Genomic DNA, 12,281 nt, shown 5'->3' with positions numbered 1-12,281 from the left:
AAATGAGCGGAACAACAAATCGTGTTTCTCTTTCTCCCTCTCTCCCTTCCTCTCTCTAAAAATCAATTTTAAAAATATATAATTAAACAATTTGAAGAATTCAGACAGCTAGTGCAGTGATTTTCAAATGGTGTGTTGCAAGAATTTTTAAGGCAGGCGCTGCGAGCCTCGTGGGCACAGTGTCTCCTGTTCATTTCCCCCGGGGCTGTAGCTCGTGCCTTGCCTACCCAGCCAGACCATGGTTTCGGCTGTGGAGGAGCTACAGAAAGATCTAGAAGAGGTAAAGGTTCTGCTGGAAAAAGCCACTAGAAAGAGAGTACGTGATGCTCTTCCAGCTGAAAAATCCAAGATTGAGACAGAAATCAAGGACAAGATGCAGCAGAAATCACCGAGGGAAGCAGAACTTCTTGACAATGAAAAGCCAGCTTCCATGGTTGCTCCCATTACAACGGGATACACAGTGAAAATCAGTAATTATGGATGGGATCAGTCAGATAAGTTTGTGAAAATCTACATTACCTTAACTGGAGTCCATCAAGTCCCCAGAGAAAGTGCAAGTGCACTTCACAGAAAGGTTATTTGATCTTTTGGTGAAGAATCTAAATGGGAAGAATTACTCCATGATTGTGAACAATCTCTTGAAACCCATCCCTGTGGAAGGCAGTTAAAAAAAAGGCAAGACAGATACAGTGATTATCTTATGTAGAAAGACAGTAGAAAACACGTGGTGGGACTACCTGACTCAGACTGAAAAAGAGTGCAAAGAGAAAGAAAAGCCCTCCTATGACACTGAAACAGATCCTAGTGAGGAACTGATGAATGTTCTCAAGAAAATTTATGAAGATGAAGGTGATGATATGAAGCAAACCATTAATAAAGCCTGTGTACAATCAAGAGAGAAGCAAGCCAAAGGAGACCCAGAATTTTGAGACTTTAAAGTTCTTTTGGGAACTGTGATGTGGAAATGGTGACGTTTCCAATAAGGACATGTTGGTGAGCTGCACAGATAAATTTAACATAACTTTACAGAGCCTTCTTCTAAATAAATGAATTCTCCTACTGGAGGGTTTATTTAAATAAAATATGCTTATTAAACACTTCCTCTAAAGACGGTTTCTTTAGTAAACTGGTCATTTTGTCCAAGAAAGGGTAATATTGCATTCTTGTGAAATGTAAAGAAGCAAGTCTTACCTAATGAAAATGCCATATTGTGTGTATTTTTGTTCAGCTAAGAGATAGGAAAAGATGTTACAGCTTGTTAAATTCCTGACATTAGTTCTCACCAATGTAAGGATAAGTAAATAAAACTTGAATTTTTTCAGGAAAAAAAGGCATTTTTAAAACATGCATTACCTGACTATTTAGTAAGGGGCACTGACCTCCTTTCCCTTAGATTGGTAAATAAAAAAATGACAGCATACAACACAATAATAGCCGTCCAGTGTGAGTGAATCAACATTATACTTATTTTTCTGTCAGATCAGAAAAAAATATAATTTTTGGTGTGCCACAGAATTTTAGTAATTAGTTTTTGTATGTCATGAGATGAAAGAGATTGAAAATCACTGAGCTAGTGAATCGTAAGAACTTATCTTCCCTAACCAAGGGCACTTGAGAGCAAATAGTTTATAACTCTCCTCCCTAATGAGAGAATAAATAGCTTAAATCACCCTAGTCAGGGAAATAAGAAACAGAGCCCCAGTTAGTGCCATTTGTACTGGCCAAGCCCAAGGACGGGTAAAGTCAGGGGAACAAATAACAAGAAACCCAAATAGAGCAGACAGACCCAAGATAAAAATAAAGTAGTGAAACCGACCAGAGAATGATCTCGAACTCCCCTACCAACTCATTTTAATTCATCAGCATATTAAAGAACAGACCGGGAATGCTGATGAATAGTCACCGGGACTCGTACTATAAAGTCTTTCTTTCCTGCATGAAATCAAGAACGCACACACTACAGGCCGGCCAGAGGCAGGTCAACTCCAGCCCGGTCCCAGTCTGGTGACAGGCCCACAAAAACTGTGAGATAATAAATATTTGTTATTTTAAGCTGCCAGGTATGGGGGTAATTTGTTATGCAGCAATAGATGACTGATACGAGGACCTAGACCTCCAAGATCTTATTCTCCTATCTGTCCTTCCTATGATGAGAGAAGATAATTATTATTACTTTGGTCCCAGGAATAGCCTCTCCTGTCATGGATGAGGCCCCACCATCCATGCCCACTGCAGAGCCCATGAATGCATGTGAAGGAACCTTGAGGAAAACTGCCCTAAGTAGATTTAGCAAACAAAAATACAGGATGTCCAGTTAAATGTGAATTTTAGATAAACAACAAATAATTTTTAGTAGATATATATCTCACAAATATTGCATGACACATGCTTATACTGAAAAATTATTCATTATTTACCTGAAATTCAGTTTAACTGGGCATCCTGTATTTTACCTAGCAACCCTTTTACTAAGTCTCTGAAGTCACTGCCACCAGCCCTCCCTTGCATACCAGGGACCTGGCCTTTACCTTCCCCTCCTCTTTCACTCTCATTCTCTCCCTCAGCCTCAGGCCCAGGATTGGCCTCTACAATGCCTCTCTCGCCAGTTCTCCCATTCCTCCCCACCGCCACTACCTAGGTGAGATCCTCGCCACTTCTCTCCTGAATACCTAGGCCTTCTGAGCCAAAATGCACATGCTGCTCACCACTCCCCAGTGGGCCTAATTGAACCTCACCAGATGTTCTCTGAGCAAATGTTTTCATTGACCCTGATAACTCTGCCTGGAATACGCTCTTTTTGTCTATCTGTAAAACTCCTAGGCAACCACAAATGCCAGGAATCCTTTGCTCTACAGTCCTCATCATTGGCCTCGTCCTCAGGCCAGTTCCCCTCATGGCTACAAGATGCTGCACAAGTTCCAGGTGTCACAGTGCAACATGACAATATCCAGAGGCAGAAAGGGGCCGTTTTCTCTAGTGTCTTTCTCTTGGGAACCAGGTATGCCTTCCCTGCAGCCTCCCAGCAGATCTCTCATCCAGTTTTATTGGCCAGAAACATGTATTACTCTTAAGCCAGTTGCCATTGAGGAGATCATGTGGGCACAGGGTCCGTTGGGAGTCAACCAGCAGGATTAGGAGGGAGTCACACCCTGACAGTGAGAGCAAAGTGGTGAAACATTCATGGACAAAGGTAGGAAGAGAGCCCTTAGGCATGTCTGGATCAGGCAAGGTGAGATGTTTAGGAAATAAGGTTGCTAAGGTATATTTGGTCTGGTTTCCAGATCCTTTACCATCCTAGTCACCTTTCTGTTCATTCATTCATTCATTCATTCATTCATTCATTCATTCATTCATTCATTCAAATAGCGATTGAGTGCCTACATGATAGACCCTGTGTCAATCCTATGAAGTATTACAATTATTTCTAACTTATAAATGAAGAAACTGAAGCTCAGAGGTATCATAACTTGCTCAAGGTCCCAGCATTAGGTGGGAGCTGTCATATCATTTGGGGAGGCCCTGATGCAGGGATCTAAGCTCCCCAAAAGAAGACTGCAGGGAGCTGGAGAGGTCATGTATCCCAAATGGGCCTCACTCCCCTGGGCCCTGGCTTTAGCCCCATGGGAAGCCTGGGTGTGGATGGATGGGGCTTCTGTGCTGTTTTGTGAGGAGTAAAGGCCAAGGCAGGGACTGGTCTGGAACCAGCTCCAGCCTTAGCCTTCTGCCTTCAGGGCCTGGCAGGAGCACTCAGGGTGGGGACATTTCTCAGATAGAGATACAGTGAGCTACAACCCTAATCCCCTACATCACGCCTCTCTGACCCATATGAGACCACCATGGGGCTCAAGCTGTGGGAAGGCAAGACAGGCCTCGCACAGTACCTGCCCGCACAGTACGTGGTCAGCCCTGCCAGGGGCACCCACATTCCTAGCTTCCCAGGTGGGTGCCTCCTCAGCACGGGGATAGGGCAGGATGGAGAGGTAGGGGCCAGAGGCTGAACTCTAGGAGGTGGCAGTCTATATGAGGGAAGCATGGTTTGGGACAGGAGGGCAGAGATCATGCTGTCTGTACTGATCAGGTCAACTGGACCTGAGACCTAAGGACAGCTGGGGGCGGGATGGTCGAAGCCTGGCCTCAGTGAGGAGGCGGAGCAGCTGGCAGGGTTCTGCTGTGCCTTTTGTCCCATCCTAGTCTGGGCGGACAGGGAGGGGAAGGAACTGGTGTGAGGCCCAGGCCTGGTGGCGTGGTAGGAAAAGTCCTGGATAGGGATGCTGAACCGAGGACTCTAGTCCCAGCCATGCCATTGGATGGTTTGCTGTGTGACTTTGGGCAAGTTTTTCAACCTCTCTGAGTTTTCTCGTCTGTAAAATGAGGAGGTTGCATGTGATGATCTTAAAGCTTCCTCTGTGCTGAGCATCTCTGCTTGAAGTTTGCGTTAGTGCCCCTCACTCTTCCATCTCCCACCTCACCTACTCTCAACATCATCCCATCCTGCAGTCATTTCTGATTTTCAGCCCTGAGTCCTCAAGCCAAGGACTGGTGACTCGGTAATTTTCCGGGGTCCTATGGGACACAGATCTTCATGGTCATCTTTTCTCTTCCCTGGAGGCAGGCCAGGCAGGCATTCTTGGCTGAGAGAAGTGGAGTGGAGTGATCAAGGCCACACAGCTAGGGAAGCACAGGGCTGGCCTGTCAAGGGCAGTGCCTGCTGTGAGATTCCAGTGGGCCTGGGTGGGCAGTGGGGGCCCAGCTGCGGGGCACGGGGCTAAGTTCCTGAAGAACCACCCTAATATCTCTAGCTCTGTGCTTTCTGGACTCCCTGCAGGATAAAAATGCTTGTGAAAATGTGCATAGATCCCTGGCCCCTGACTTCCTGAATGGGGCTTCCTTGCACGGTGCCTGGGGATTCCTCTGCTTAATCAAGTTTGGAAGCCACTGCTCTGGAAGACCTGGGAAGGGCTGGGGGGAGACTGAGTCTCTTTGCAAGCAGGACCACAGAGATGGATGGAGGTGCCACTTGCAGCCTGGGAGGCTCCTAGGTTCTCTGGGGTGGGTACCAGCAGCCATCTGGAACTGGAGACTTCGATGCACCTGGATTAGGTCAGGAGTTAGGTTGTCCTCTGAAGACTTTAAAAAGGGGAGGAGGCTGACCTAGACACCTTCTTCAAACCAAGTGTGGACAGCCACCTGCAAGCTGGGCAGCCCAGGTAAGAAGGAAATTTATAGGGCTCCTTCCTTCTCATGTGAAACATTAATCCCTCTTGAAAAACATGTTCTGGGGAATGAGGCCAGGGTTGTCTGAATTTTCTGAACCACAGCATCATCTATTTTTCTCTTGGAAGAGGCAATGTTGCCAAAATGATTGAGATAATCCTGTTATCATTCTCACGGATCTGCATAAGAGGCCTGATCAGGTTTTCTTCCTTGTGGGACACGACACTCCCCAGAAGCAATGGGTTTCTTGTAGGCCCCAGAGAGCTGCTTCTGGGTGAAAAGTCTCTCTAGCCCAATTGTGGGCAAAACTCCTCCTCCAGAAATGCATTAATGGCTATTTTGGAAAAATCTTGTGAAAAATAGTCCTGAAAACCAAAAATAATGATTGGTGACAAGGGGTTGTTCCACAGAGAGCTAGTCTGCCCATCTCGCCAGTTGTCTCGCTGAGCTTTTGCTGAGGTCTCCCACATGCAGAATGCTAAGCTGGGGTGCCCTTCAGGCCCTCTTTCCCTTGTTTTAGGAACATTCCACCTGTTTCCCTCATACCCAGACATCAAGCATTCATCTTTAAATATCAGAAAATACAATAATATCTCAGCAGATACTTTCCCCTTCATTTAGCTTGTTTAATCCTTAAACCAACTTCAGAAATTGGGCCGGTTCATCCCATTTTACAGATGAGAAACTGAGACCCAGAGGAGTGGATGACTTGCCTGGGCTCTGAAGCAGATTTCCACGAAGCTCAAGTCACTTAAGCTCCAGGATCCCCCATTTGCTGAAAACCATAATATGTAAGAAAATTATAACTGAAAATACTATGGAGTGAGTTTTAACTTTTGTCATTACAAACCATTCATCTGTTACTTTATTTAACAAAATGAAACAACTTCTGGATAATTGTATTTGTAATCTTACATTCTTTTTTTTCTGAAGAGGCTCCACAGAAAAACAAACAAACAAACAAACAAAGAGGCCCCAAAATGCATTAGCCACTGCGAAGCCTACTCCAGTCCTGCCAGGGTCTCTTAGGGAGTAAGGGGCAAGAGGGAGGCTCAAAGGCAGCTGCTTTCCCCTCTGCTTCCTCCTATCCTTCTTCCCCCACAGTGTCCTGTCCTTGAGGTAGTGGGTTGGTATGTTCTACCTGCTTTGTTTATCTGTAAAAGTGGGTGGTAGAGTCATCGGATACGGTTGGCGTAGATACTTTTACTTCATATCACACTTTAAAAAATAAGCCTGTAATCTCTGTTAAGCAGCGTCAGACTAGCTCGTATTGTAAAAGGTAGAAATTACACGGGATGTATGTCAGCTCATTCAAAGGGAAACTTAAGCCAGTCAGAGATTTCATAGATGGATAGGCTGCCCCCAAAAAACAGTGAGCACCCAGTCACGGGATATGTACAAGAAGAGACTGGAAGCTATTAGTTGCCAAAGAGGTGATTCCAAATGTGAGGAAGGGGGTGTTCAGGCAGATGCTATGTAAGATGGGACCCTAAGAGTCTGTGGGAGCAGAAGCTTGGAAAGAGACCAACCTAGCCTATAGGAGAGAGGGTCACAGGATTGGGGTTTGGGCAGGAAGGGGCTTGGAAGCCTGGATGGTCTTGGGTGGGGGGCATTATGTCAGCTCAGTGTCACCTTATTTGGGGCTGGTGGTTATCACTCAACTCCCAGCTCTTCTCTGCTCCATTGTGAGGCTCTCATTTTGTCCTGCATGTGGCCCTCTGCTCAGAGGTGTAGGATGAGCTGGGAAAGCCTCATGTCAGTTTCAGCTTGGCCCCTGCCGGATACAGTGCAAGATAGCTCCATGGGCCGAGGTGTCCAAGCAGGACCCAGGAAGACTGTCTGCTCATTACCTCATCAACACGGGCGCCACAGAGGTAAAATTTGACATGGAGGGACCCAAGAGTCTAAACCCTTAGTAAACTGTCAGCTGGTCTCCACACTAGAGCAGGCCACATCCTCAGTTTCCTCATCTATAATATGGGAACCATAGTACCCATCTTTTGGGATTGCGTGAGGTTTTTAGTTACATCTGTGGTTCTCAAACTTCGGCCTGCATCAGCACCCCCTAGAGGGCTTTTGTTAAAACACAGGTTTCAGGACCCCCACACCCATAGAGTTTCTGATTCAGTAGACTTGAGAAGGGGCCTGAAATTTGGGCACTCTAAAAAATTCCCAGGTGATGCTGATACTCCTGGTTTGGGGACCCCACTTTAAGAACATGAGATGCTTGAACACGAGTTGGCCAGGAGGCTGCCAGCCCCTCAGGGCCAGGGACCAGCTCTATCTACTTCCATTTCTGCTAAGTGACTGCTCAGCACAGGCACATAGTAGATGCTCTCAGTATGTGCTGTTTGAACTAAACAATGGTATACCAACCAGGTTCCTCTTCAGAGGTCCTTTCACAATGGTTGTCAGTGGGCTCTGGTTGCCATGGCAACAGCCAGCAGCAAGGAGGCAATTTGGGGAACAGAAGAGCTCTTTGCTTTTGGGTGAGAGGCAAAGGTCCCAGCCTAGCAACACCTGGATAAGAATGTGGAGGGGGAAGAGGGAGGGAGGGTGTGGCTCTCAAAGTCTCCCTTACCAGGACACCCTCCCATTTGCTCTGTAACTTGGCCTAGCTCCTGCCCACAAACCCAGGAAGGATTTAAACTTTGGTTGCATAACACAGAAAGGAACAAAGAGAAGGGGGTAGGGGGATGTAGGGAATGGGAAAGTGGAAGGAATCCTGGTTCCTGAGAAACTCTGTATACTTGGCCACTTTATATACATTAACCTTTTTAATCCTGGGGACCTTGTTACGAGGGCCCACAGGACGGTACAAGGCCACAGAACTGCCTGACGGCACAAGGCCACCCAGCTGTCTGGGCCTTGAAACCCGATCTGCTGTTGCTAAAGGTTGTTTGTTCTTTCATTTGGGGGCTGCCTCTTTGAAACTGTTGAACTTTGGCTGTGGTTAGAGGGACCTTGAGATGTAGGGATAGCAAGGAGGCTGGGAGGATGGTTTGGGGAAATTTTTTTAGCACCTCCAATCTGAGCTTTACCCTTCACAGCAATCGCCCCCCCCCTTTATCTGCTTTCCTCTTTGGATCCATCTGAGCTGTGCTGCAGAAACCCCTCCACCCCTCAGTTCTGGCCAAGTTAACCCAATAAAACAGTGATTCTTATATTCCGGTGTGGATAAGAATGAAGTTTATTTAAAATTTCAATTTCTGCCTTGCCTCCAGAGATTCCGACCCAGTGGCTGGGGGTAGGGATGCCCTAGGAATTGACAGCTTTAACAGGCCCCATGCGGATTCTGATGGAGGTAGCTCAGCAATTGCCCTTTGAGTTATCCAGGACCTTTGCTATCTCCTATACTCTCATGGTCTCCTCTGGAAGCCCTCATTGCGGTGACTTCTTGTCTAGCACCCCAGCTGCCTCTGCCCTCTCTTTTTCTCAGCTGTTCCCTGGGAGCAATTTGTCTAGTCCCCACATCACCACCTACAGACAGCATATCCACATCAGCACCCAGTTGGCCAGCTCACGCTATAGCCAGCAGGGCCACACACATGACTTAAAAGCCTAGCTGCCAGGGCCTCTGCTTCTTCTTCTTTTTTAAAATCCTTACCTGAGGATATATTTTCCATTGATTTTAGAGAGAAGAAAGGGGAGAGAAAGGGAGAGAGGGAAAGATAGAGAGAGAGAAACATTAATCAGTTGCCTCCCGTACACACCCAGACCAGGGATTGAACCTGCAACCCAGGTATGCGCCCTGACCGGGAATCAAACCTGCCACCCTTCAGTGTACTGGATGACGCTCCAACCAACTGAGCCACACTGGCCAGGGCTCTGCTCTGTTTTATAAGGACCCGGCTCATGACCAGACAGAAAGCCTGAGCTAGGAGGCTTTGGGCAGGCTGAGCCAGCTGTCCCTAACATTAGAAGGGAACTAAGATGTCTGAGGCCTTTTGTAAAAGAGATTTGGGTAGAGAAGCATCCCATCTGTGGAGAAAGGATAGACTTTGGAGTGTACCAACTAGATGGGGCTGCTCCATTTCTCTGCCTTGGTTTCCTCATTTGTAGAATGGTGGCAAGACCAAGTGCTCATCAAAGAGCTTCAGGAAGTTCAGGGTCCTCCTAGACACGAGGTCAGGTGTGAGGCTCGGCCAGGGACTTAGAGGTCAGGGAGGTATGTCTTCATGCTCCTTCCTCCATTCCTCCCTGACAATAATGCTCGCTTGGGTACTGACCTGCCTTCCACCCTTCTGTTACATACTCTTCCTTTGGTCATTATCATGAGCCCCGAAACTTATGGAAGGGCAGGGAAAGGATTTCTCCTTACTTTGCTGATAAGAAAACTGTTATCTTATCCAGGGAGGGAAATAAAGAGACTTGAGTAAGACCATGAATGTGGTTAGCAGTCGAAGCAGAATCCAGATGGAGGTTCTGTGCTTCTGTGCTTTGGTGACTGTCCCATCCCTGGCAAGGTAGGCAACAGGGTCATCACAGCCTTGGGGGGTCAGGGCCAAGGCAATGATTAATTCAAAGGGCTTGGAGTGGCCTTTCTGACACCATGCCAGAGAGCTGGTGTGACATTTGTTGTTTTTGAGAAGTGAGGAGGCATACATCAGTTTATCAACTACATCCCTCTGTGGGGACGTTAACCCAAGTTCTCTGAGCTGATCTGGAATCTTCTTTTTCTTTTTACTAAAGGACAGGTCAGCCCCTTTTAGGAACTCACTGCTTGGAGTGAGTTCCTCCTTAAAGTAGAGGGTTGTATAGCATGACCTTAGAAATTCTTTAAAACTCTGTGTGCCCAGAAAAAAAGGAAGTCAGAGTCGGAGTGGGGAAGAGTCAGGCTGACTGGAACAGGGGCCCTCAGCGGAAGGGGCTGCCCTGGGTGCGAGTGTGGGGAGCCTGCACTAGTGTGAGGAATGGTACCACTCCAAATTGAGAGCCGAACAGAGACCCCAGGGGCTGAGCGGGTGCCCCAGGGGAGCCAGACCCATCACTGGGGAAGGTCAGCGCCCAGGGCTGGAGTGAAGTGGGAAGGGTTTGGACATGCTTGACAAGCACACTGATGGGCACCAGGCCCTGTCACAATTTAAGCACTTAATAGCTGTGGGGTCTTGGGGACCTTGGGACAAATTCCTTCACCTCTCTAAGCCTCTGTTTACTCATCTGTCAAATCGGGATAATAGTATATATTTTTGAGAGATTTGTAGTAATGTGTGTTGTAGGATGTTTAACACAGTGCTTCGGATCTAGTTGGTGTTCAGTAGATGGTTGTTAACCCCTCTCCTCCATCCTATAGTAAGTGGCAGCCATTGTAAGGGCTCAGGAAACATTTGGTTCTATAGAACAGGGAAAGGTTTCCAGGGGTCATGGCAATCAAAAGGTATTGATACAGGGTAATGCCTCCCTTAGCTTCATGGGACATAAGTTTAAAAGCTTCTCTCAGGGAAAGCTTTGTTTTAGGGGTCAGCTTCTGGCCTCCCAGTCCCTGAACTTTTTGTCTGTTGTAGGTGCCCTGAGTTTTCTGGTTGTTCACATTCAGGAAAACTTATGGTTGGGGGGCAGGGTGTGTGTGTGGGGGGGACTGGACTGTCTGCATCAGAGAAAGGCCCACTATCCTGGTGGTCCCCCCATCTCTCTCTTAGAAGATCACACTTTCCCAACGAGTCCTTAATGTAGTGGCACCTGCACCTACACCTGGACAAACCTTCTTCCATTTCAGTGGAGACAGCCCCCCAAAACCAACAAAGCAGGGCCTTGGATGGGCTACAAAGTCCTTGTTCTGCAATGACCATAGTCCAGTCCCCTAGATCCCTGCCACCCCATTTGGCAGGACTTGGGGGTAGAGAAACAGAGAGAGTAGGCCTTTAAAACAGACCTGCCCTGGAGGGACAGAAGACCAATACTTTGGAGACATGATTTAAAGTAGAAAATACTCTGGGTCTTAGACGGCTGGACAGTAGCAAGGGAGTCATCACTTTTGGAGGGATTAGGCCAGCTTTCTGGGGGTAGAAGAATTGGTAACATATAGACATATAAACATGGAAAAGAACAACATTCCTGATGGCTCTGAAAAATCAAAATGCATAGCATGTATGAGAATTCATCCAGTTTTCCTGGAGTGTAGTTTGTGGAGGAAAGTTATTAAGGTCAAGCTGGAAAAACAGGTTGGGTCCAGATTATGAATGCTTTTGTGTTCCAGACTAAGGAGACCCATTCATTCCACAAACTTTGATTGTAAACCTGATGTGAGAACTGAAACCCCGATAGGAATTCAGCCTCGATCCTTGACAGTAGCTAATCTAGATGGTGGCAGGGGGCAGCCTGAGAACCCTGGAGGAAGTCTCTAGAGAAAGCTTGATATACCAGATCCAAGGGGAGGCTGAGGCTCTGTTTCTTTTAAATCACGCCAGAAAAAAAATGAACCTCTAGGAAGAGGACAGCTGCACAAGAAGAGACTTGCAATCACAGGGGTGGTTGACTTGGACGACGTTAGAACAATGTCAATGCTTGTTGAGTTGACTTTTGGGCCCTAGTGACAGACAAAGCAAGGAACACATATATAGAAGGTAAAACATTATCAAGCTCAATAATGAAAATGTCCAGGTTTGGACGGCTGAAGTTGGGAGGCAGAGGTGGGGGCACAAAGGGAAGGGCAAGGATGCTGATGGCTTCATTGTGCAGCATAGCATGATACTGCCAGCAGTGGATGCACCAAGAAATGAAGGTCCCAGGCTTACTTCAGTTATAAAGATGACTAACAGAGGAAGTGAAATAAAGTAGGTATATAAGTAATTATGTATATATGGGGGTGGGGGGAGGCGGGCTGTGTGACATATGACAACCCAATGACTGAACCCATCATTAGCAGGACTCAAGAGATAAGACCTAAAATGTAGGACAACAGCCAGCTACAAAAACACTTATTTACCAGCATGGAAATAAGGACAGAAGAAGGGCTAAGTAAGGCACTTAGTGATTCTTCCTGGGCAGTGAAGATGAGAAGAAACAAAGAGAAGCCGGCAGGAGACTGCTGCCTGTAACCCAACACATAGATGATTTTGATTTTTAAA

At 46.9% G+C, this 12,281-nt stretch overlaps 1 pseudogene; it reads left to right on the top strand.

The window, feature by feature from the left end:
- Nucleotides 1–238: 238 nt before the first annotated feature.
- Nucleotides 239–929, top strand: LOC107526572 (calcyclin-binding protein pseudogene; annotated as a pseudogene).
- Nucleotides 930–12,281: the final 11,352 nt, after the last annotated feature.

This window comes from Miniopterus natalensis, chromosome 3, assembly GCF_054644295.1.
Source record: "Miniopterus natalensis isolate mMinNat1 chromosome 3, mMinNat1.hap1, whole genome shotgun sequence".
NCBI classification, from domain to species: Eukaryota; Metazoa; Chordata; class Mammalia; order Chiroptera; family Miniopteridae; genus Miniopterus; species Miniopterus natalensis.
The sequence above is the reverse complement of the archived record's forward strand: the minus strand, read 5'-3'. Positions and strand labels throughout refer to the sequence as shown.